The following is a 23,790-nucleotide window of genomic DNA, read 5'->3' on the forward strand; positions in this document are numbered from 1 at the left end:
AACAAAGGGAGTGAGAGAGAGAGTGAGGGAGAGTGTGTGTGTGTCTGTGTATGTGTGTGTGTGTGTGTGTGTGTGTGTCTGTGTCTGTGTCTGTGTCTGTGTGTTTTAGAGATAATGGAGACCTGGGGTAAGTGGAAGAGGGTCAGGTAGTGATTTCATAGTCAGCAGGGCACCTAGTATAATACGTTAGGCAATAATAATACGAATAACATGGGTTTTGATCACACACAAGTCAATTTTATTCATATAGACCTCTTCAACAAAACCCAAGAGAAAATATTACATATTAATGAAGGTCAAATAAATGTACAAATGCTGTAGCAGGTACGTTTATTAGGGGGAGACATCAGTAGGGCTTGGACTTCAGTCGATTTTAACTCATGCTTCAAAAATAAAGGATATAATAACATGCTCACTGTACCCTTAAAACAGAACAGTCATACAACTCATTTTTAAGATCTTGAAACTCAACAACGGAGAAGAAATACAACAATTGGACATAGGCTAAAACTCCCAAGCTCCTGTAGTCTTCCTGCTCTGCCCAAAAATCTAACTCTTCATATCTTATGTTCCACAAAAAATCTAAATAACGTTGCATTCTACACATTAGAGAATTATCTGATATCATTTTATGCTATTTCAATTTTGTACAACAGCCATCCATTTCATAAATCATTTCAGGTATTGCACTTTTCAGGACCAGTTCCAACGGAGTGACGGACCAGCCCTGCAAATACCCCTTGGACATTTTGAAAATCTGTAGTGCACAGTTAAAATTCTTGCTTAAGACAATGTATTTCCCATGGCAATAGAAAAGTTTTTCTTTTCAAAAGTCCACTCATTTGGTTCCTCCTAGAGTACATAAGATAATAATTCGCTAGGATCACTGAAGCTACAGCAAGAGAAAATGCATTTGACAGTCCAAATTCAAGACAAAGGGCCTCATTATGAGTTTGGCGGAGGGGATTACTTATCACAAATGTGACGGATATCCCATCAACCATGTTACAAGTTCCATAGGATATAATGGAACTTGTAATACGGTGGACGGGGTATCGTCACGTTTTTGACAGAGTAATCCCTCCGCCAAACTCGTAATGAGGCCCATAATGCCTGAATTAGACTTTAGGGCCCCAAAGAGAACACTGAGGTTAATTTTTTCCCTCATATTTCCGGGAGAATAAGTGACACCTCAAAGTGTATATATTCTACTTCATAAAGAAGCTTAGTAGTATTTAAGCCTCGTACAATTCAATAAAATGCTTAAAATGTATTCTCTCAACTGATTTATAGGATTAAGCTATACCCCCTCCCCAACTCCATAAGCAAGGGTCCTGCCACTCTGCTGATTACTGTGGCAATTAGATCATGAGAGAATACTCTCTGTAAACTGTGGTGGGTATTCTCACATTCAAATCTTTTGATGGCAAATTATAGGGGAGAGTTGCCTTATTGCTGTTAAAAACAACAATCTTACTCTTTGGTATGTTAATCTTTAAAAAATGATTGGCCTCAAAATGAAGCATTTTATCTAAGCTGTGCTGCAAAAGGTGGGGTGGGGTGAAACAAAAGCACATTACCTTCATATGTTCAAGTATGTAAAAGCAGCGTTTGAAGGCGAGGGAGAAATTTGTACTCTTTATAGATAGTAGAAACCCCACTACCTGCTCAATTAGAACAGTACAATATGTAGAAAAATGTATGGAAATCATTACCTTTAAGGAACACAAAGTTTGTCTCATGTGCAGCCAATGTTTTCCAAAGAACAGATCTATAAACTTGATTGAAAGCTGTTGAGAAATCATTAAAAACCATGTTAACCAGTTGCCCTGTAGGTCAAACATGATCATGGCTATATTATCTTTGACAAGCGCCACTGCAATTATGTGATTCTCCAGCTGTGGCATTTTTCATACAATTATGGATTTGCCGCATTTGCCACATAATCTAGCATTTGATACATAATCTGGAGATTTTGGTTTAAAAAAGCAAATTTGTATCTAGGTCAAACACATAAAAAGTTACTAAAACGAAGTGACATATTTTCCCGCACTGTGGAAGGCCCTTTGCAAAGATTGACTGGTTATCTTTCAGATGCTTATTGTTGTATTTAGTTGTTAAAATAGTACTCATAGAGTAAAATCTTTGCACAGATACTGTAAAAGCTACAAAACAATGAATTAATACCATCACAAAATGTGCCACATTACTCTGCATAATTTGCCTTTTCTTACCACAAAATTTAGACAACCCTTCCAGATAAGTTGGTCCTTCCCTCCCACGTGATTTCGGTGGCCCCGTCTTTGATTTTATTATCGAGTGCTGAGCAGTTAGGTTTGAATCCCAACAGTTCACAGAGAATAATATCTTTCTCAATTACCCAAATCAAAAATGCTCTGAAATGCTCTTATCAAAAATCTTCTCCAAATAATCTAAGAGTACTATTTGTCTATAATGCAGTGGTAATGTTTATGGACCTTTTTAAATTAGAGAAGTATTATGCTCCCAGCCATGAGCTTGGTATAATCTCCAATTTAAGGCAATTTAGAAGTAGAGGGCCCAGCAGTTTACCCCATAAACAGGGGTTCTTTTTGTTATATTATTTTGATTTGTAGAGTGCACCTAATCACTTTTGAGCATATCCAGAAGCTAAACAGGAGTGTATGCCTCCTGGAACTCCTGGTCGAACAGCCAGGTCTTTAGCTGCCTGTAAACGTCTAGAAGGGGTCGGGAACGTCCTTATGTGTTGTGGGGGGTCATTCCAGGCTTAATAGCAATGTAGGAGAAAGACAGTCTACCAGAACAGCTTTTGTGGATGCAGGGAACTCATGTGAGGAAGAGAGATGTGAGGGTAGTGGTCTGGAAGGCTCGTAGAAGTGAAGACAGTTGTTGAGAAATGCAGGTCTGTCGTTGCTTAGGGCCTTGTAGGCATGAGTGAGTAGCTTGAAATGGCATAGTTTCTGTATGGGTAACCAGGGGAGCTCTCTGGGATGTGGGGTAATATGAGCGCTGCGGGTATGTCTAGGTTGCACCTGGTGGACTGTTCATCCTGTGTGCATGGGGAGCCACTTGAAGATCTTCCGGACCGTTCTTAATATGAGGAAACACTGTATTTATCTGCTTGGTCATTTTGAGTTTATTGTCTAGGATGATTCCAAGGTTTCTTGTGTGGTCTGCATGAGATAGCCTTTTGATTTCTGTTCTAGTCTCCTGTGCAAGAACATGCTTACCAGTTTATTCCGACGGGAATGGAAGGATCAGGCAGATGAATGGAACAAGGGATAAATGAAAGTAAGAGCAACAGAGGGAATACAGATTGAAGATGCAAAATCAGACATGTTACAGGTCAGACTGTTACAAACAACTCACTGCCTGGGGATGGGGCTTCTACAAACACGCCTGATCCACTGATAGATTAAGAGCCTGACACTGGCGTCCACTGGGTAAATGCTACCCCTCATAAAGCTGTTCCTTTGAGTCCCAGGAACAGCAACGGAAAAGCTTCATTATGTTTATATCCCATGGACCAAGACAGACTTATGTACTCTTACTAATGATTTTCCTAATTTATGAGAAAGCCCTGACACATGGTATTCCAAGACAGAACAGATACTGAAATTAGCTAAGATAATCTGGAAGGACCTGGATAATGTTTTCCGTACTTATACCTTCAGAACTGTAGGCCCTTTGCCAAGACACTTGAGGTGAGGATTACAATGATGCACAGGTGTGCCCCAAGGGGAAGTAACAGTCATGACACCTGCATTGTCAGCTGATTAGAAGGCTCCGTATACACAAGGAGAGGTTTATGGTCAAGGTGTTAAGTTCTTTATAGACACTGTTGCCACTTATAACACAGTTTCAGCTAATACTCTTCCCCACTTACCCCTCTTGGGGATGACAAACACTTCTGTGGAGATTTCAAATGTTGCCATTATAAACCCGGTTAGTCAACTTGTAATGTTTACCATTGATCCAATTACGGATAAGCATTCATTTGTGTTTTCTGGCAAAAAAGTACTTTTAATCTATTGGGTCTTGATTTATTGAAGAAGATGAATGCTGTTACCAAATGTGCACCGGATTGGTGGTTTCTTTGAACACAGTTATGAATAACAATTCATACCTCAAATGTGTACATCATACTGAAATGTAATCTGGTGTTTTGGATTGTTTACCTGATATTGTACGAAATAATTTAACAGTTTATGTTTGGACTTTAGACAGATCTGATGTGAGAAGGATATTGAATGTTGTTTTAAAGGAGAATACTACCCCAAACACTTCTGTGCAATAATGCAACAATCTGTTCCCACAAACACAAAATGAAGTATGTTCATTCTTAAGTATGGCAGGATATTTCAGGCAAAGGATACCGAATTTTCACTCATTTCCAAACGTTTACAAGACCTGACACATAAGAATGTCACTGATACTGTTCCCTGGATGCAGGTACACAATGAAAGTTCCAAACTATTGAGAAGGCTCTCTGTGAGACTCCAGCATTAGGGCTTCCAGAATATGCTAAAAAGTTTACCTTTCTACACATGTGTAAGAAGGATGTGTCCTTACAGTCCTCACAAAGGAACACGGGCCTTAGGAGAGCTTGTGCATATTTGCATGCAATATTAGACCCTGCAGCTACAGCACTTCTCAAATGTCTGAGAGCAGCAGCGGGAGTCTCGGTAGAACCAAGTGAGAACTTGATTTTTGGATATATATATGAAATGTGTACATTTCTTTATCTGTCAATACATTATTAAATAAAAACATGTTCACAACACTTGCCCAATGCCAGACTGACTGGGTATAAACTGATTCTATTGTCAGCCAACAATATTACTTAATTATTCTATTTCTTTGAACCCAGCCACGTTGATTCATTTGCCTGGGAGAGATCAAATGACAGAGTGACATGATTGCATTTTGGTGAAAGAACAACAGGCAAAAATCAGAGCTTTATTTGAAGGGTTGGAGATTTATGAGTGGAAGAATCATGTTTTGAACTACCAACGGGTGAGACCACAGCAGCGTATGCTATAACCACATTAAAAACAGTTGGAGATTACACAAATAGCACAAATGTCAGTTCAAGAAGCAGAAATAGCAGCTCTCACCCAAGCATGTGAACTGAGTGCTAATTTGACAGTAAACATTTATAATGACAGCCAAAATACCTTTGGGGTTACGCACGATTTTGGTAGGCTTTGGGAAGAGAAAGGAATTCTGACTTATAGTGGTGAAAAAAAAACATGGCACCTTGATTGTGCACATCTTCAATCCACTGCCATCACCTAAAACTTTAGCAATAAGTAAATGTGCTGCCCATCAGAAAGTGACCGATGATGTGAGTAAGGGTAATCATTTTGCTGATCAAACTGTAAAACTACTGCTTTAGGAGAACAAAGTACTATGTATGTGGCTCAGTCTGAACAAAACTCACAAGCAGAATGTAACATAAATATGGATCCCCGTTTATTACAACAGAATGCAATGGAGAAAGAAAAGACTGAACGGCAAAAGGAGGGTACAGTATGCACTGGTTGTGGTCAGTATGTTTTTTGGCTAGATAGAGGCTTTTGCTATGAAGAAGAATGATGTGCAGCCAGTGGCTAAATGTTTGCTGAAGGAACTAATCCCAAGATTTGGGGTCCCAAACAGGATTTTATCAGATGATGGTCCACACTTTTGAATAAAGTGGTGGGGTGGGTATGCAAGGCCCTGGCTACAAAGCACAAGTTCCATTGTGTGTACCACCCTCAGGCAGCGAGTGTGGTGTGCAGAGACTGAGTTGACTAGGGTAGATGCAGTACCCATAACACTTCAAGGCATGCGCAGTACGCCAGATGCCCCCACTAAACTGAGCCTTCTTGAGATTGTGACTGGCAGATTGATGGCACCATGTGGGTGCTCACCAAGGAAAAGCTGTCCACACTGGTGGTGCAACACGGATGTTACTGCATTGCCCTGAGTAAAAGCCAGAATCTTTTGTACAAGCAGGTGAAAGACGCCCTGTCCGCATCATCCAAGCCTTAAGGACACAGTCTTCAGCCCATAGACTGGGTGTTCACCAAGAAATTCCAGCACAACTGCTTTCACCAGAGGTAGAAAGGCCCCACTCAAGTACTGCTAACTACTAGCACTGCAGTGAAATGCAAGGGACATAAAAAATTAATACATGCTAGTCATGTGAAGAGAGAACCTGCACTGATATGTAAAGAACAGACATAGCGCATGGAAGGCCTAGACACTACGTGCATCTTAGACTAATAAGACATTCTTCGGATTCCAACCAACAGTCTTGAAAGACTGGGCTCAGAGCCTCACCCGACCCAGAAACCTCTGGAGGCGTTGTGACTGTGAAGATTGTGACGACTGGAAGTACAATCTAGAACCAAGAGTGTTGTCAATATTGAACACGAGGAAACAACAATGGAGAGACATCCAGGGGAGCTCAAGAAGAGACAACAGAGTTTCCCTTTTCTTGCTATATTTCTTCTAGCTTTGCTTTGGTTAGCCCTTTTTCTTGAAATAGTAATATACGAAACTATGGTCCCCTATTGGTGAGTAGGAAATATAATCTGCAATAACTGTTGCTCTGCCAACAGATTTGCATTAACATCATCATGAAGAATATAGAGATAATGTAGCAGTGCAAATCATGAATATATACCATAAAGAAATTAATTCTACTAACTGTTGGCTATGTCTGAAATTACCAGCTACAGCTCGGAAGGGCATACTTATGCACATCTCTTTGCCTTCCAATGCCTCCTGTCTTGGCCTACATGGCAGTGTATTAGACACGTTATTAACTAAAGAAAATGTCCAGAGTAAAAAGCAGAGGCAGCTAACCTAAAAGATATGACCTATAACAGATACTAGTAAGAAATATTTTCGCAGAAACATGAGACAAACTGACAAATGGGAATAACAGAATTCCTTTTGAATTTAATTACCTATATGAGGTGAGTGAAACCCTTGGAAACACAAAAGATGTATTTGTATGCTCTACAATAGGTCATCTAATATGAAAAGACCCAACACCTGACATTATCCACGGATAGCAGTGTTGGTCCCATTGTGTAGTAAAAAGGCCATAGCACCTGTAATATTTCATTTGACACGGCCAACACATCTAGATACATTTTTCCCATGTATACAGGGTAACAGGGATATTTTATATGTGGGAAAATGCCTATAAGTGGTTGCCCTAGGACTTGTCTGGATCGTGTTATGTGGTATGTGGAACTGGTTTTCCTTAAAATAAAACACCACTCCAAGACACATTACATTAAGTACCTGGTGATACAACATCATGCAAGGGGAAAAAGGGAGGGTTCTCAGGTGGACACATCTGCACAGATAGCTAGAGACTTTGGAAAAAGAATGATACCCCCATTAGGAATAATGCTTACTTCTTGTAAGATCAAGAGAATGGGCTGTCTGTTGGTGGCAACAATAAGTGAGACAACATCTGCATTGAGTAATTTAACCATTGAATTAGCAGCCAAACATATTGTTGCCCTTCAGAATTGTGCGGCCCCCGATATAGTTCTCGCGGAAAAGGGTGTGTGTGCAAAAGTACTCATACTGAATCCATGTGTATCCATGATAATGCAGCCAATGTTTATGCGAGCATAAAAAACCTTACATCACATTGGAACAGAGGTCCATAATTTAATTGAGAGAACCCTATGGTATGACTTCGGGTCTCTGTTCGGGTTCTGGGGTTCATGGTTGTTAACAGAGTTATTCATTTGCTTGGCGATATTAGTAACAAAATATGTATTCTTATAAATGCAGTACTTGTACGTATTCAGCTTGCATCCCAAAGCCTCATGTAAATATAAGTAAAACAATGTGTCTCAAACAAACTCTGATCAGCATGAAATTATGCAAATGATGAAAATAGAAGCAGAGTGAATGCCCGTATCAAAAGGGCATTCAAAGGGGAGAATTGAGGAAGCCTTTTTTCGATTTCTGTTCTGCTGTCCTATGCAAAAACATGTTTACCAATGTATTCGAGCATGCCTGGGTTCATGGATGATGTCAGTTGGACTACCTGATTAAAGAAATTATTTAATTAGAGAATGCTCTCTTTGTGGTTCAGAGATCATCAAATAAATGCTTATCTTTTACTTAGCTTCATACGCTGTTATAACAGTTCAGAGAATCCTTAACATTGTTAATGTTGTGTAGCCGTTCTCATGAGATTAGACACAGGTGTTTTAACTCTCTATCCTGATGACATGGTTGGTGATAATAGCCTTGCAAGACATTTTTTCCAGAAATGATGAGTAAGGGAGGAAATTAATCAATTGTTGGCAACAATAAGTGGCAAACTATCTGAGAACCTCCTTTCAACAGCTGCACTCTTTCAATGACCTTTATTTCTTTGAGAATTTTCTGTTGAGTTCATTGTTTTTCATTATTTCTTATGTGGTTATGAAGATATATAAACTGAGAAGTTGGTAAACTGACTGAGACTCTGTGAAAGGAATGTTCAGAGATCTCTGCTGCAGCAGATTATAAATGCATTCTGGAGATTTCCCCATGACTGACTCCTCCTTTATTTGAAGAGTGATTTTCAAGTCATCTTTTACGTGTAGATGGGCTTGTGAGTCTTAGTTCTGCTGGCTACCGGGTGGAGTCCAATGGGGAGCTCTTGTTTATGAAAATCAGGATTTCTGTCTTGTCCGTGTTGAGATTCAGGCAGTTCTCCTCTATCCAGTTTGTCATGTGGATCATATAGGTTGTGAAATAAGTCCTGGTAGTTTTGTTTTTGTCGTGAGGGAGAGGATAGGCTGGGTGTCATCGACAAAGGACACCATGTTGGCTCTGATGATGAGTGCGAGGGGCATCATGTAGATGTTGAAGGGGTTCGGGCTGAGGGAAGATGAGCTGTTTGGGTTCAGAAGCGTATGGGGGAGAAGGGGTGGGGGGGGTCTAAATCTGTGGGTTTGTTGGAGATGAAGGAGGTGATCTGTCTTATGGCAGGGCTTCGAATTTCGGAGTTGTGGAGTCTTGAGATTAGGGTGGTGTGTAATATGGTGTTGAATGCCGCTGAGCAGTTGAGGAGGATGTTGGTGGCAGTTTCCCCTCTATCCATGATGGTCCTATTGTTTTTAGTAACTGCTATGAGGGCGGTGCCCATTCTGTGGTTATTGCGGAATCCCAACTGAGTGATATCTAGGAGGTGGTTCTGTTCGAGGTGGGTGGAGAGTTACATGTTGATTGCTTTCTCCATGACCTTGGACGGGAAAGGCAGGAGAGAGAGATGGGTCTGTAGTTGCTGAGTTTTTCCATGTCAACTGATGGTTTCTTTAAGAGGGTTCTGACTTTGGTGTTTTTCCAGTTGTCTGGGGAATATTCTGCTGTGGATAGACGTGTTGATGATGGAGATGAGGAAGTTGCTGATCGGGGTTCTTCCCAGGTTGTAGATGTGGTGTGGGCAAGGGTCGGTGGGTGTTCTAGAGTGGATAGTTTTCATGATTTTGTCAGTTACTTCTGTTGTGAGGGGTTCCACTCCGTGAGTAGGTGTGTTAAGTTTGTGGAGAGTGGTAGCTGTCTGATGCGGGCTTCTATAAAGGGTTGGGGTTTACAGTTGCTATAGATCTTGAGTATACTGCTGTAGAAAAAACATCTGAGAGGTTCTGTGATGGGTTGATGTTGTTGGTGGCAGCGGCGGGGTTGGAAAAATCTCTAACGGTATTAAAGGATTCTCTGTCAGTGTTGGCTCTGGATTTTTTAAGCATTGTTATTGCAATTTTGTCAAGCTCCATTGCTCCTGAATGCCATCTGTTGGTAGAATAACCAAGGACGAGTCAAGTGAAGAGTTCAGATCCAGAGACCAACCATCATACACCTCTAAATTATTAGTTGCATACAAACTGAAAATATATTCTCTCCAGTCTTGTTGCATTATTGAGGGTACAAAATGTTTCACTGATAGCACGCATCCTTATTTTCATTTGTCAATATTATGTAGTATTCATTTCTTTGACAGCTGTTTTCTTTTCAAATCGTGTTTTTAGATCTCTTTTCATTTTCTAAATGAGCCCCCCATGTCTAGTTTGTTTCTTCTTCATGGGTATTATAGCTTTATCTAAGTAATACTGGTACGCTGGGAATTAGGCCATCAATTTCACTTGTGAGTAAAGAATCTATTTTGTCTTGACATCTGTTATTTTTCTTCTTTTTGAAATGGCTTTGCTGGCCTATTCTAGACTCAAGTTTTAACAAACTTTTCCAGCATTTCATATTAATAGCGCTCTCGTCTTTTTTTTAACCATCCTACACAAGGAGTTAATATGTCACCGAGATATTATATGTTTTAAATTCCAATAAAGGTCTCTACGTGAGTTCTCAATATCTACTTGACCCAAACTCTGATTTCATTCAGAGGTCTTTTGTTGCGGTATAGCTATTGTCAGTACGCTTGCAACTGAATAATCGCTTAGCATATTATCATATAACTTACTCTCTGAAAAACTAACCGAAAGTATCATAATTAGAAAGCATATAGTCAATTAGTGAAGATCCAGCAGGGGCCATACAAGTCCCTCCTCAAAGTGGCCGATGATTATTACCAGAGGGGAAGAACGCATACAAGGCCAAAGGTTAGTGCAATACAATACCTAGGGTCAAAGTTGCTCACAACAAACCAATCCATGATAACAAACGACACGCACATCACCACCCAAGCAAGAGTTGCTAAAATGTCTCAAGATCCACCCCACAGAACCCACCCACTGATATAACTCCCAAAACGTCAGACAATGTCACTGGGCAGTGACAATTAAAAGACAGGAACACATCACTTTTAGACATGTAAGATTCAGGAACAGAAAATCTCTAGAAAACAAACATTCAACTTAAGAGCGACAGAAGCACAGCAGACAGATATCTGCACACAACTTTCTGGTGGAAGATAGAAGTAGTGGATGCCCCAGAACCCGACGATCAAATGGGACAATTCACAAGGTCACATTTTCACTGGCACTCATAGGCCATACAATCTAAGTATGATAATTTATATGAAACCCTAATAACATAATGGCTGGGGACTCCATACAGTCATAGGATGTATGGCAAATCACTAATTATGATCTAGTTAATAAAAACATGCTCATGCTATGCACTTGCCATAATATTATTTTCTTGGCAATAATATCAACACCTTTCGATAGTCAAAGACATCTTAGAAAACATGTAAACACATTGCAGTGATGACCTTGTGACAGACTGCAATGCAGTCTACCACTGATCATTTTTATAAAATCCCCCAAAAATCTACTTTTGCCAAAAGCATTGTCCGTCCTAAAAACTAGTGAAAAGGCAGTCAGTGTGGAATCGGATTCCATCCCACTTCTAAGTTACAGGGCCTTGAATTTTAATCTGGTTTTTTTTCACGTCATTTAATTGCCTTTATCCTAAACAAATGACACAGTGCCATTGCCTTTGTTATTCCTTGGTCTTTCAAAGTGGCATGTGTAGGAACGAGGTCTCCAATTAGGGTTACAACCTTTCCAAGGGAAAAATACCAGCCATTTGTTGTTTTCAGAGTCTGCAATGGCCTAGACATGATACTAAATAGGACTTTAAACAAAATCGTACGTATTCATTTCTAACATCACTTTTCTGTCTTTGGATACTTTAATTATTAGTCATGGATTATTAACACAGAAATAGCACATAAAAAATTGTTTTCTATTTATATTTGCTGTTTGAAGTTTGTATAGATAAGGGCTAAAAATACTGGCTTTAGGTGATTTTCTTATTTTGTACTGGCCAGGACATCAAAATACCGGTTGAGCAGGTAGAAAACCGGTCAGGTGGAAACCCTATCTCCAACTGCTGCACCACTGAAAAAAGAAAATTAGCTAATTCTCCGACATAAGCAACACTGGGCACATGTGTTGTGGAGGAAGCTTTTGCTTTAAGATGTTTTTCTTAACACACCTTGTTAGGAAAAATTGCCACTCATGCACATGCCCAGTAGCATTATGTTATGTTGACACCTTTAGAACATTCCTATAATACAGTGGGAACCAGACAAAAAAATATTTTCCAGCATCTCTAATCTTGACTGTGCCCCAGGGGCACATTCTTTTTGCTTTGTTGAGGAACGCTGCAGGAGGACTATAGTTTATCTTGCAGCAAAACAAACTATATAATGCCTCATTTCCTGGACAAATAGTTTTGTCCAGGCAGTGTCCTGCACGGGAGCTGTTGGAGGTCATAAGGGAACACATGTTCATCCTCACAAGTGACTGCCATACCTAGCAACCCACTAGAGGAAGCAAATCATCACTTGGAGTGACACTTCACAAACTGCTAAGATATAACCAGAAATAATAAAATATGTTCAACTTTCTCAGGACTCCTTGGGATGTGTTCTTGAATATATGCTCTCAATAAATGTGCTAATAATCGTTTATACATCAGACAACAGACGTCACTTTTTTGGGACTTAATGACGTGTTTAGTACTAACCATTTTAACCCATTTTAAACAACCTTAAAATAATGAACTACAGAAAAACAATGTTTGAAAAGTACGAGTTGCAGGTTGAACAGAGCTATTTGAAGTGGGTGGATAACTCGACAACCTATTTTACCAGGACTGTAACTTGGAATCTGTCTGTAACATAATGATGTCTGAGTCAAAAACACTAACTGACTTTAATATCTTACATGAAATGCAATCCATTGGCCTCCACTTACAGGATATGAACTGAAGCAAGGGCATTCTTCAAACTAAGCTGTTTAATGATGAACATGTATTGTGGCCGGATAGCGTACACAGATCTTTTGAAAAAACGCATAAACCACCAGATTAAGATTGCAGCTATTGTGCCCTGCCATTTGCTGGCATTCACAAAACTCTGTAAAAAGCGTATTTACTCCTAAATTATCTTAAAACGCAATATGTATATGATCAATTAAGTACACAAAAATGTATTTACCAACCTTAGTTTCCTTGCCTCAGATGTCTTTTAAGTAATATGTAAAAATGCAGAGGTGACGCGTGAATTTAGCCCATATATGCCAACAAAGCCGCTTTAGGCGGGTGACTCCTTGTTTTACAAGCCAAAATGGCTTTATTAGAGCTGTGTCCCGTCTAAAAGCTTCTCTGCTACGACACAGATCAACGGGGAAAATACAGTCTCTAGTTTATTTTGGTGTTAATGTTCCGCTCTCATGTTCTAAAATGTTGTCAAGTTTGGTAGCCCCTTACGACTGCATCCCCTTTCTGACACCGCTCACCACCTGCTATATATCGGCTGGCTAAAAAAGATTTTCCAGGTTCACAACTGATTTAGGTTGTCTTAATTGCTGGTCTCCAGAACTTTGTATGATTGAATCTGTAAGCCCACAATTATCAAGGTTATATAGAAAGTACAAGGATGACCTTAAATTGCCACTCATCACATGGGGCATTTGGCATGTAAGAGGACCACCAGTCCGATACTTACACGGACCGTCCGCAAATTCAGCCCAAACTCCTTCGCCCGTTATTAATCTTTTACTGACATTTGTCCTTAAGTCAGTACTTCCGGGTCATAGAACAACCTATCCTCATGATAGAACGTACACCGTAAATAGTCCATGAGAGGGTTATGACTTAGGACTGGTGCGTTGGCCGCATTTTAGCCAATCACAGTCCGAGGGACAGATTTCCTTTGTTCTCATTGGCTGTGGAGTACGCACGTGCCGCTGACTTTTATATAAACATTACCCGCGTTGTTTTCGTCTTAAATAGTTGGTGGTGCGCAGTTTACTCGGTGGATTTTTCGGTGCTGAGTACCAGAGGTGAGTCGCGCACTTCAAGGCTCTGAAACGTGAAGCGAGTGGTGACGGCGTTAGAGGGCCCGCAAGCCCAGTCGCTGACTCGCACGGTTCTGAATGACAGTGGAGTGGCAGTTGGAAGCAGTGCTGACTTAGTGATTGATGGTCGAGTCATGGTCTAAATCCTGTCAGTATGTCCTGTCGGCTCTCTGACGACTGACTGAAGTGCTGTTTACGACTGACAGCCGCCTTGGCGATATCCTAGCTCTGTTTTTCTTGACTTCCTACAGTGTTTCCAATTTTTTTTGTGGGCCCGGACAGAGTGGTGGATTGATGTATGAGGCCTGGCCTGGTTCCCGGCAGGATAAAGGGTGGTGACCGTCTCAGGCATATTTAGTATTTAATGTACTTATATAACCTACTTTCTTTTGCTCTGCCGTCCCGTTACCCCCCTCAGTTCAGCCCAATGTCGCCTTCGTCAGTGAGATTCAATCATCGGGGTGTTCGATAAGTTCTTAAAGGTAGGCGAGTCAGGAAATTTATAGGGGGAGCTTAACTCGTAAGAGACAAAGCACATGCTGTGCCACGACAAGGTTCTGAATGTAACTACTGCAGTAATAAATTGACCGTAGTCGTTAAGTTTTAAGTCTGCTCATGTGTGACACTTCCAAGTTTGGAACATGCAAATGTGTGACATTTCCGATTCTTATGTGTGGCACTTTATGGCAGAATAATCATAATGTACCTTTATCTGTATTGCCCTAGTTTTTAGGATCTGTGAAGTCCAAGCAAAGTAGTCTAACTGGGACCACAAAATAAGAAATTGCCACAGCAGTAAAATAGCCGAACTGCTTGAATTGTAACGGTGCATGATTTTGCCATCTTCGATTCCTCTTCTAGCACTTACTCCAGATCCCTTTCAGCATCCGAGACCGCTGCCATCATTCCTTCTCTACAGATTCCTGCAGCGATTTTCATTTTCAAACTCCTGTAGCAGCTCTCTTCCTCCACGCACCACGAGCTTTTCCTTCTTTTGCAGCACACACTCCTTTTACCGTTCTCCCTAATTTCATGATCTTGAATCCTTACACCATTTTCTCATTTTCTTCTGGCTCCTGTATTGCTTATCATCGGGCTTTTGCATTCTTCCTTTACTTCTGCTCATTTAACCCTCACTTTATTAAGGATTATACAGTGCTTTCTCTGGTCAGACTCCTCTAGCACTCTATACCATGGTGTTATAGGTGGGCAAGCCTCTGAAAACTCAAGCCAGAGGTCTGCCTCTGCTCAGTTAAAAGTGCCCCTATAACCGGAGCCCAAATGAACTGAGGTTCCACAGGATTCAGTGTGGCCTGGTGCCTACAGCTGCCCACCCTGCATCAAAGGGGGCAAGGCTTCAATCCCGGTCATGGCTCGGCATCCTGTGAATCCAGACAAACTTCAGTGCTGGAAAAATATTACTATAGTCTGTCTGTTAAGTGCTCTTATGTCCGTTACCAAAATTTGTGCTATATAAAACTGCCCAAAATACAATGTGGACTCTGCCTTTAACCCAGACTCTAGTTACATCCTTCAAGAATTAAAGATGAATTATTAAGCTTTAATGCCTTAAAGAGATACCAGTGTAGTGGCTGAATGCGCTGTGAGAAACTGGAAAATCTAGGATCAATCCTGGCTCCCCTGCTTGATCAAATTGTGTGATCCTGGGCAAATGCTTTGTCACCAACCTCTGTTTTGTACATTATCAGACATCAGAGCACATTCAAATGTGTCGGGGCATGTGCTGTCCAACACTTCTTTTGTTTGATGTTATAGACTAATTTTGCTGCATGCTTAATAAGAATGTAGCTCACATACAGGGTACACCTGAACCCTGACATACCTCACTGGAACTATTTGCTTTTACGGTTGCTGCGTCGTCTACATAATTATGGATTTGTGGCATAAGCCATCTGCTCCATAATCTGTAGCTTTTTAAATAAGAAAAATACTTTTGTTTCTAGCTCAAACTGAATAAATGTTACTAAAAACACAGCAACACTTGTCGCTTCACAGTAGAAAGACCTTCCCAAAGGTTAACTGCTCACCTTTATTTTGCTTATTGCTTTGACAAAATAATGAGGTAATACTATCTCAGAATGTGCCATAATCTGCCACATAATTTGCCTTTTCTTGCTGCAAAAATTAGTAAACCCAGCCATCTAATTTGGCACTTTCTTGCCTTGGCGTTTCCACTGCCCCTCGCCTCCAACACTCCACCTTTTGCCCCTTGCCTCCCTGTTGTGTCCTCAACCCAGCCACCGTGTCACCCATGCTGTTCAGCTGCTGCATGGCCGGGGATGCGGAATTTCACGTGGGCATGGGACAGGGAACCAGAGGTCTGCCCAGTCCCCCCCTGCCCCGCTGCATCCTCCAAACCCTCCAAACTGTCTTTCTGGGTGCCATCACTCCAGCTCGCAGAGTAAGTGAGCTTCAAGCTCTTTCTTCAAAGCCTCCATTCTTGTCTGTGCACCCTGACTAAGTGGTGTTACACACTTTAACTTCAGGAACTTTTCCTGCAGACCTGAAAAAGGCATACATATGACCATTATTAAAGAAAACAAACCTAGACCCGCAAGACCCAAACAACTACATACCAATCACAAATGGACCTTTCCTGGGCAAATTGATAGAAAGAGCAGCATTCGCTCAGATGTCACAATTCTTTGAAGACAATTCTATACTTTCAGACTTCCAAACTGGATTCCGCCCAGGAAGAAGCACTGAATCGGCACTCATGGCAATCTGGGACGATCTTAAAAACACAGTCGACCGAAATGGAGTTGCTGCACTACTTCTCTTGGACCTCTCAGCTGCCTTTGATACGGTTGACCATGACACCCTAACTCAGACTCCACGAAGCAGGCATACAAGGGATTGCTCTCGACTGGATTACTTCCTATCTTCAAAAAAGAGCAAATATCATCCACTCACCCCCCTTCTCGTCCGAACCCTACTTCACAAAAGCAGGGGTCCCTCAAGGGTCAATCATCTCACCTTTGCTTTTCAACATCTACATGATATCTTTACCAGAACTGATCAATGATTTCCATCTCACATGCTACAACTATGCAGATGACACACAGATACTACTTAAATTAGAAGACCCCAATTATGACCCTCTGTGCGTCTGGCCTGACGATCTTGGACCACCTCCTCAATTATCCAAGGAAGTTAAAAACCTAGGAATCACCATGGATTCCAAGTTAACTATGAATGCCCAAGTCGACAAATTAGCACGCACAAGCTTCATCACCTTAAAGACTTTACGACGCATCTTCCCCCACCTCGGATTTCCACACAAGGTGCAAGCTACTATCTCGCTTGTACTATCCAAACTGGATTATGCCAATAGCCTCTACCATGGATCATCTCTATCTGTTATGAAAAAAACTACAACGTATCCAGAATTCCGCAGCCAGGCTACTACTACATATAAAGCAGCAAGCCCACATCTCCCATGCCGTTGCCAGAAGATGCACTTTCAAGCTGCTTTGTATCACCCACAAAGCTATACATGGAACAGGACTGCTTTTTATCAGAAAGAAAATTACCAAATACATCCAACAAAGAACCCTCCGCTCAAGATTGGCACCCCGCCTTAGAACACCACCATACAAGAAAAAGACTATAGGTGGTACATCCATCTCCGTCCAAGCAGCCAAACTATGGAATTCATTACCCCCAACTATAAGAGCCACAGATAACTTTCTTGTCTTCAGAAAACTACTCAAGAGTTGGCTCTTTCCTTCATAACCACCTTTTTCAAACCACTATGAACTGCATATGCCTATGTGGATAAATATTTTTTTCAGATTATATGTATATTTCTATTTATTTATAGTTTTCTTTGGAACATATGTATTGCTACTATGTCATAACAATAAAATACACACACACTCTTTAAACCTGTCTGACTAAGTATTTTTTACCCATGATTCTAATTATGTATTGTATGTGTGTGTGTGTGTGTGTGTGTGTGTATATATATATATATGTATGTGTATATGTTGTTTCTGTGCTTGGCATGTTCGTGGATCATTGCATGGCTCCTGGTTCTTTGGGTTGTTATACTAGATATCTATGAATTCCTGCTCTCATCTTATCACACTTTTCTACTCATCACTCTTATGTCATGTCTCTATCAAACTATCCTCCATTCTCACTCTGACTCATCCCAAATCCCTTCTACCACTTTCATCTCCTAAATATCTCTGCCTAAGCTCTTCCCTCCACCTCCACATCTAACTCACCAAACCTCACTCTACCTCTGTGACCTCCCACACAACCCGACTAAATTCTCCTGCATTCATCTCACCCTGCTACTATGCTCTCCCTAACCCTTCCACATACTCTTCCCTCTCCGCCCCCCTTTACTCATCCCAAGCCTTTGGGTTGAGTAAATGGAGGATATACTCCTAATTAACACTTCTGGATTTCTTTCCTCCTCCACCCCTCCATTACTCCAGTCAATCTAACTAACAAACTCTCATATCCGCGGCTCAAATTAACTCATAATAATACTAAAACTGTACTCATTATTTAATGATACTAATCCATCACTAATTCTTGTTGGGTTCCAGAGTAGCGTGCTACTCATCGAAAAGCGCTTCGACGCCTCGTCAGGGGTAGTAAGCGCTATATAAATACGATTACAATACATTACAATAATTCCAGTGACCCTGCTTTTAGTTCACTAATATCATCATCCCGGTAGGGCCTGCAATGTTTAAGTTCATGTTTTTAAAAAACAAACAAAAAAAAAAAAAACTCACTTTTACTAAATGTACCAAGGCAAAATGATTGTGTGTGTGTTTTAATTTTGATGATGCCTGGCTCCTTTCCTCCATCCTAGTTAATGGGGCATTTTTATTTCTTTTGTTGTGAGCCCTGCCAGACATTTTGCTTTTCATTCTTGCAAGGACACGGTTTACATCACCTTTAAGGGCCCACCTAATCGCTGTTATCCTGCAGATGCAGCAATTTGATTTCTGAAGCCCTTTCAGTCCATGGATGAGGCCCAGGGCAGGGGCCCCCTCTTTTGGACCTCAAGGTGCTCCTTGAGCCTCGTAACTTTGAAGTTTTTTAACAGGAGATGTGATGCCCCCTAGTTATGAGCAGGCGCAGGGCTCTGGGCAGCTGCCTACACTGCCCATGCCCAGCGCCGGCCCTGGGTGAGAGCCCTAATAGCGGGATGTGTTAAGCCCCCAAAACTGGACAATAAGTAGACTGACTGGGCTTGGTCCTTTTGTCAGTGGCTTCACAAATTCGAGGTCTGTTCTTTACTTACAGAGGTTGTTTCCATCCTGTGCACAAGAGCAGAAAGCCTCTTGATGTCAGAAACTTAGTTTAATTTAGCTTCTGGAAAGATCACTCCCTCTGCAGCAGTCACAGCAAGGTCAGATTGACTCACTGTACTGGAAAGTAGTCTTCTATTTGTCTCTATCCGTAAAATAAACCACTGCACAGCTCAAAAGGCAAAAGTGATGACGTTTCAGCCAGCAGAGCATTCACGCTGTAACCACTCCGAGCCACTATGACCTCTCCTCATCTATCATGCTGGCAGCAGCCTAATGCAGACTGTTGTGCATTGAGTGTGCACTGGCAACAAACTTTATTACAGATTGCTGGCATTGGCACATTGTGAGCAATGTTGTAGTCGTGTTCACAAAGTTCTAATGTGTGCCAATAAGTGTCAGTGTTAGAATGCAAGATAGTGATTAATTTGAGTTAGACTGACCCCCATTGAGTGACACTTGGTTCCTCCCATACGCTTTTGTGTGTTTTAGTGTCTTAAACACCAGAACTGTCCACAAAACTCAGCGGCAATAAATAGGGCAGGCAGTGGTGTAGTTGGTACCAGTGACCGCATTCTAGGTGAATTTGTTCCTGTTCACCTCCAAATAAACACCAGATATACTATTTGGATGATGTGGCTATGACATGGGTCAATGTTTAATTCAGGGATCTTTTAGTAAAACCTATTGACATAGAAGAGATCAAGAGTGTGATGGATGGCTGCGCTAATGGCAAAGCTCCAGGATCTGATGGCCTCACTGTTGAATTCTATAACTAATTCAAATACCTGTTTCTCCACACCTTCTTGAAGTAAACCTGGAAGCACTAGGAGAACAGCTAGCTGCCTTCTACAGCTAGGTAAGAATTTGGAACTGCACTGTTAGACTTGGCATCGTTGGCATGGTCTCCCCAAATGTTTTGCCTCCACTTCCCAGGTTGCTTTTGTGTGCTGGACTCTGTTATTGTTTGCCCTGGACACTTAAGCACTGCTGACCAGTGCTACAGTGTAAGTGTTTCCTGTATGAATTGTATGTGTACATTGTCTTATCCATGATTGGCATATTTGATTTACTAGAAAGTCCTTAGTAAAGTGCACTAGAAGTGCCTATGCTGTAAATCAAATGCTACTAGTGGGCCTGCAGCACTGGGTGTGCCACCCACATTAGTAGGCCTGTAAACATGGCTCATACCTGTCACTGCAGTGTCTGTGTGTGTGCAGTTTTAAACTGCCAATTACACTTGGCAAGTGTACCCACTTGCCAGGTCTAAACAATCCCTTTTCATACATGTAAGGCACCCCTAAGGTAGGCTCTAGGTAGCCACATGGGCAGGGTGCATTGTATGTTAAAGGTGGGACATGTACTTATGTGTTTTACATGTCCTGACAGTGAAATGCTGCCACATGGGCAGGGTGCATTGTATGTTAAAGGTGGGACATGTACTTATGTGTTTTACATGTCCTGACAGTGAAATGCTGCCAAATTCGTTTTTCACTGTGTAAGGCCTACCTCTCTCATAGGTTAACATGGGGGCTGCCTTTATATATGATTAAAGCGTAGATTCCCTTTGGGAGAAGATAGACATGTGGCATTTAGGGTCTCTGAACTCAAAATTTAAAAATACATCTTTTTGTGAAGTTCGTTTTTAGATTGTTTGTTTGAAAATGTCACTTTTAGAAAGTTGGCATTTTCTTGCATAAACCATTCTGTGACTCTGCTTGTTAGTGGATTCCCTTTCTGGGTCAGTGTGCTGCTTTACTCTTCAGAATATCAAAACTATGCACTTCAGGGTATTTTAAGGCACAATGTAAAGCAATCCCTCTCAAACACCTTCGTAAGTAGAATAATCAAGTTTATTTAAGGGGCAAGTTCTCAGCTAGCAAAACTAAACCACACTAATATATATATATATATATATATATATATATATATATATATATATATATATATATATATATATATATACACATCAGGAGAATAACATGATAAAGATATAAGCACTCTGTGAATAATTGCAAGAGTAAGTGCATATAATACAAGCACACACAATATACCTCAATGCTCAATAGCATGAAAATGACTGCAAGAATAAGTGCATATTACGCGCGCACACACAATATACTTCAATGCTCAATAGCATGGAAATGACTGCAAGAATAAGTACACATTACGCGCGCACACACAATACACTTAATAAATTGAAAAGCTTCACCGAAAAGAGCGTCTGCATCCCTCCGCCGTACACAAAGCTGGGGAACCCAAATCAGCTGACACAGGGAGCCTCTGTTCGGGACAATCAGTCCTCCTGGCGTTGCGTCCAACCCAGAAGAGAGTTCCTAAACCAGCCCATCCAGGCCCCCAACTTTTATAGTATTTACTAACGCCCAGGAGTCCTTTCTAGAAAAAGACCCCCTCCTTTACAAATTGTGCAATCGGCGGTACCTTGTTCACCCTTCGAGACGTCTCCTCAGAACGGGCCAAGTTCCCAGGAGAGGACTCCAAGGTGAAGCTTGCATTCCTCCTTGTGTACAGGCGCATCCCCCTGTTGTTCTAACTGATAGCTCGTGGAATGTAAATAGCGCCCTTCGTACCAGGCAGATGGAGCGAAGTTGAGCAGAAAAACACCCCACCCTTCAGCTTGCCGAAGCTTGTGAAAAAACACAGAACAGTCCCTTACGCACCGAACCAGACTCGACAAAATGGAGTCGTGAACCAAAATGGAAGCGAAGGCCAATGAAAGCAGAGGCCAATGGTCCACACTCTGCACCACTGTTTACCTTGCACATAGTGCTGCCGCATGCACGTAGTGTATGTAGCAATACATTTCCACCCTTGGACCATTTGGCCAACTTACAACTAAGTATATCCTATAAGCTGAAATGGCAATGCTCTTGGGCGAAACTGAGATAGAAGGTTAGGCACACACTGAATACAACAACATAATGAAATTAAAATAACGGTTATGATAATGATTACACCAAAGATATAACGCAGTTGGCCTAAATTAGGCAGCCATCCAAAAGCCCAATCCCACCACCCCTTGTCAACATCCTGCTGCACCCCCTTCACCAACTTATGCAGGGCCTCTATGTGGGAGTTGATTGATGTGGAGTGGTCGGATAAATTGAAGCAACATAATCCTTCAAAATCACTGCAGCCATGGTTGTGTTTAAGCAGTAAATAATCAATAGCAGCGCGATTCTGCAAAGCAGCTCTTCTAATTCCCTGTACATCTAATAACAGCTCAGCTAAGGCAGCTGATGTATAGTTAATATTCTTGACTACTAAACATGCAAGTTTATTAATAACTCTGGTATTATATACTGCAAGTCCTGGCACCCCTACGATAGAACCAGCTAAACTAACATATTCTGTTTTGGACAGCAATGAAATTTCAGAATCACAGTCCGTAGGTAATTGAATAGTGTCTCTGGTATAGCGAGGCTGTAGAGCAGTATCCATAGGAAACATGAGAAAGCCTAAGCGTGACCAGGCACAAGGCCCTCCGGTTAGATTGGCTGGAATATAAGTAAAAGAAAGATTACCACAAGAAAAGAGCCAACCTTTAGGCAACTTAACATTTTGAATGTGGCTGGCAGCAGGCACCACATGTTGGCAAAACATTGAATTATTTACATTCAAACAGGTTAGGTCAGTCCGTGAGTGGCACAACGTCCCTTGTGCAGCAGTTAAGTTTTTGTCTCTTTTCTCCAATTTGAGCTGAGCACATTTACCTATTTTCATAGGATCACAGGTCAATGAATAGCACACATCCCCACTTGAGATGTTAAACGTGAGTATAGATGTCATGTTCCTCCACAACCGCCTGCCCACCTCCGGGCAATGACGGCAGTACTCATAGAGTGACAGATGGGAGCGAACGTCACTCACATCCACCATTCCATCCTGGTTTGTATTGTTAAAGATGTGTAATAATACAGCAGCAGGAGTGGGCACTGCCACTAGACAAGTGGTAATCAAATCTTGAACGCTTTGCATGTTACTCATACAGAAGTGAGATATATTCAGCACTTCCTGCGCTAGATGAATCCAAACATTGTTCGGTTGATGCAGCAGCGTTGGCATCTGCGGCTGACGGTTGAATTTTTGGGCTATGAGCCCCTCCCGCTCCCCGGTGGAGTCTCCCGAACGGGCTCCATACACCACACTCATGGCACAGGCACTCCACAGGATGATCTGAAAAGAACAAAGGACAAAACACGTATTATCATTCTCGCAGATAGCATTTGTCAGCGGGAACATGTTCCCATTTGTCTTGACCAGGTCGCATAACTACCAGGACATTGTCTGGTCCAGTGGCGATGACATCAGCGGGTTGAGGAGGGTTATTTGGGGATTCAATCCACACTTTGGCCCCTGGGTTCTTGTCAGTAGATCCGAACCCTCCTTTGCCTCTCACAGTGAGAAGAGCTGGGGCGCTCCCCTTCTTAACAACACCTCCATAAACCGGCATAATGACAATTTGGGCAACGCGATCACCAGGTTGCACCACTAGGTCTGTGTCACCACTGTTCAAGAGAATGACTTTCAACTCGCCTTGGTAGTCTGCATCTATCACGCCTCCTAAAACTTGGATGCCCCTCAAGGCAAGCCCAGATCGAGGGGCGATCAGACCGTAATGCTCAGGGGGAATCTGAATT

At 41.6% G+C, this 23,790-nt stretch overlaps 1 protein-coding gene across 7 annotated transcripts in view; it reads right to left on the reverse strand.

Moving 5' to 3' along the window:
- The window catches only part of PTGR2 (prostaglandin reductase 2), a 249,852-nt gene extending 236,254 nt beyond the window's left edge, over positions 1-13,598 (reverse strand). For 2 of the 7 annotated variants that reach the window (XM_069208741.1, XM_069208737.1), the window contains exons 1-2: positions 13,481-13,597; positions 1,716-1,790 (exon numbers count right to left, since the gene is read on the reverse strand). The gene's annotated coding sequence lies outside the window, so the exon portion shown is untranslated. Of the gene's footprint in view, positions 1-1,715; positions 1,791-12,974; positions 13,250-13,480 lie in introns of those variants that run through there. The other 5 variants (XM_069208743.1, XM_069208738.1, XM_069208739.1 and 2 more) reach the window with 5 other exon arrangements.
- Between the last annotated feature and the right edge of the window lie 10,192 nt (positions 13,599-23,790).

Source organism: Pleurodeles waltl, chromosome 9, assembly GCF_031143425.1.
Source record: "Pleurodeles waltl isolate 20211129_DDA chromosome 9, aPleWal1.hap1.20221129, whole genome shotgun sequence".
Lineage (NCBI taxonomy): Eukaryota > Metazoa > Chordata > Amphibia > Caudata > Salamandridae > Pleurodeles > Pleurodeles waltl.